This window comes from Trematomus bernacchii, unplaced genomic scaffold (assembly GCF_902827165.1).
Source record: "Trematomus bernacchii unplaced genomic scaffold, fTreBer1.1, whole genome shotgun sequence".
Taxonomy (NCBI): domain Eukaryota; kingdom Metazoa; phylum Chordata; class Actinopteri; order Perciformes; family Nototheniidae; genus Trematomus; species Trematomus bernacchii.
Genome location: NW_022987577.1, coordinates 707,352 through 710,857, shown reverse-complemented (window position 1 = coordinate 710,857; position 3,506 = coordinate 707,352).

The following is a 3,506-nucleotide window of genomic DNA, read 5'->3' as shown; positions in this document are numbered from 1 at the left end:
TGTCGCCCAAAGTCAATTTGGTGTGTCCCGAACCCTCGGCCGTGACACGCCTTATTTGGCCTTTCACGGTCGACACCCGGCCGATTCAACATGTTGAATCGGCCGGGTGTCGGACACAAGCTATCGGGCCAAGAAACCACTCTGATCAGCTGTTCAGCTAGCAAATGAGAAGCGAAACGGAAGTGAGGGACGTAAACAAACGATTTAAGGCACAGGACAGCAGCTAAACACCAGCAGGTGATACTTAAAGACATCAAACATAGCCCTTAAATGTCCTCTCTTACCTCCCACACATAGCAGGGACATCTCTGATATCGGCGGGAGCGTCCCCGGCTGTCCTCTGCTGAGAGCTCCGTGATTTGTTTGGTCAAGTCCGGTTTTTCATCTCATCGTAAATTTAGCAAGAAGTGGCCATTATTACATTGCTGACTCAATAAAATACACACCCGCCAGAACACTGCGATCATCAGATGCAGGTCTATTAACTGTGATTTTATAGTATGTCTGCACTTTATGTGCTCATTTCATCATTCATGTATTTTTATATTCTAAAACATATTTTCGATGGACGAGAGTGAAAATGGAACGCACACGCTATTTGTTTGTTTATATCAGTCTGTTCTTCTTCTCTGTCTTCCGGTTGTTGCCTATTTTGAATGACGAATACACACTACCGCCGCCTGCTGGTAAGGAGAGTTATTGCCACTCACGCATGCGCAGTTCGTACGTGCTCGGCTGAAGTCTTTGCGGTGTGTTCCAGTGCGACACACGGCCAATACGCAGGAGAACTCGTCGATGGAACTGTCGGTGTCGGGTGTCGGCGAGTTCTCTGGTGACTGCCTGGTGTGTCAGGGCCTTTAGGGTTGGTGTTTTAAATCTGGCTCACTGATTGTGTCTTTACTGTCAGAAGTGTTTTTATCATTGAGGCTTTTATTCTGAAGGTTGTGTCCCCAGAGAAGAAATTGAGCATTGATATTTTGTATTAATAACATAAATCACAATCAGCCCTTATTTGATTGCACATTTAAATGTATACATTCACGTGATCAGAGTTTAACTATTCATACTGTAGTTATTCTTATTTGTTTTATGTATTCTTATTATCCCTGTGTATATTCTCATCTGTGTCTCTGTTTCTGTTTCTTATAAAACACCTGAAGTTCCTGGATCAATAAAGATCTTATCTTCTTCATTTTGATAATGTTTCTTTTATATCATACAAACTGTTTACGTCCTCTGTGAGATCTTTCCTGTTAATACACAGGAGAGGACTCTTTAAAGTAGAGACACTACATACCAGAGGTGGGGACTCGAGTCACATGACTTGACTCGAGTCAGACTCGAGTCGCATATTTTTTGACTTGAGACTTGCTTGACTAACATTGATAAAAGACTTGACTTGACTTTGACTTGGTATTCATGACTTGAGACTTGACTTAAGCTTGAGACAGATGACTTGAAAGGACATGTCTGTTTAAAATTAAATATTTGCGTTTGTTTTTGTAGTGAGATATTACGTTTAGTTTTTTCGAAAAACGTGATTGGGTGATTATAGCGCCGTGCGCGCAAACCTGGCAACCCACTACGGCAGGAGTGTCAGTTAACATGGCAGAGGCTAGCGTTACTCCACAAATAGTGAAGTTTGGATTCAAGGATTATGTTGTCGATGACGCTAATAAGATGAGAACAGCGGTATGCAGGGTCTGCAGCATAAAGATCAGTGACACGACCACCACAACATCCAACTTCATTCGTCACTACAAAAAAACCCACAGAGAAAGGTGCGTGAATGTGTTGTGTTAGCTAGAAAGCTAACGTTAAGTTTAAGCTACGTTAGACTTGGTTTCAAATCGATTAAGCATTGCAAAGAGAAGACAAAACGGTAAATGAACACTAGAACCACCAAGGGATTCATTTGTACTAACCCTGATACTGACGGGCTGTCAGGAGAGGGAGAGAGAGAGAGAGGAAAAGAGATGCCTCGTTTATTCCCCCTGTGTTATTATCAGAAGTTTCTGTAAACTGTTGAATAATGTAGTTCATCTACTTTTAGTAGTTTGTTTAAATGTTTTAATGATGTTGTTTTTGTTTGTAGAAGTGCATCATTCCTTGATTTATTGTAAAATGAATCTGAACTTTTTGATCTGTTTTGATGATAAACTGAAGCAATTTCTAAATTAACCCAATTAAGTGAGTTTTAAATCGTCCTACTTAGTTTATAAGGAAATGATGAAGAGGAACAAATTAAATGATTTGAAAATGATATCTATGTAGGTGCTGACGCTGTTGGCGGTTCTAGTGTTAACAGACATTTAAATTAAATATGTGTAATGGCAAATGCCATATATGATTTTCTTACCTGGAATTCTGCCTTTTTGAACAGACTCTTTGACTGAGTCCTAGCTATATTGAGTCCTAGCTATATTGTCTGCAGTTCTAGGGTTAATATGAATCTAATATGATTGTCATCGGTCTAAATTAGATTTCAAATGATTAACTGTGTATGTAATGAAGATCATAGTGTGGGTTGAATCCATTTTCATAACCACTGTCTTTTAACTGATTTAAATGCGGAAACTGGGCTTATTTATCAGAATTTCGTATGACTTGACTTGACTTGCTTGACTCTCACCACAGTGACTTGGGACTTGCTTGATACTTGTAGGTCAAGACTTGAGACTTGCTCATGACTTGCACATGTAGGACTTACTCCCACCTCTGCTACATACTGATATACACCTGAACATCAGCAGGAGAGGACTCTTTAAAGTACCCTTACGCAAAGAAAATATATTTCCCCATATATTAACTGTCAATATATTGCATTATTTTGTTTTCTGATTTACTGGTTAATTGAAAAGATTTAATAAAGGAAATCTTGCTGTTGGCTACACCAAGTGATACTGATTAATAATCAACATGAAAAACATATTTATTCATATCTACAAAATATATTGAAAATATATTGAAGATATATAGAATAATATATTGTGTTAATATATTACAATATATATATATATTGAATAATATATTGTGATAATATATTGTAATATATGTGATAATACATCAGTAATTGCCGCTTTCCATATATTGAGTAATATATGTAAATATACATAATATATTGGTTGTGTATATATGTGAACATACATTTACTATATATTAACATTTATATGGGGACATGTACTATATATATTCACAAATATATGGGGACATGTATGTACTATATATTCAGATTTATATGGGGACATGTATGTAGAATATATTCACAATTATATGGGGACATGTACTATATATATTCACAAATATATGGGGACATGTATGCGCTATATATTCAGATTTATATGGGGACATGTATGTAGAATATATTCACAATTATATGGGGACATGTATGCGCTATATATTCACAATTATATGGGGACATGTATGCACTATATATATTCAGATTTATAAAAGACCATGTACGTACCATATATTCTGAACATGAGTGCAATATATGTTCACAATGA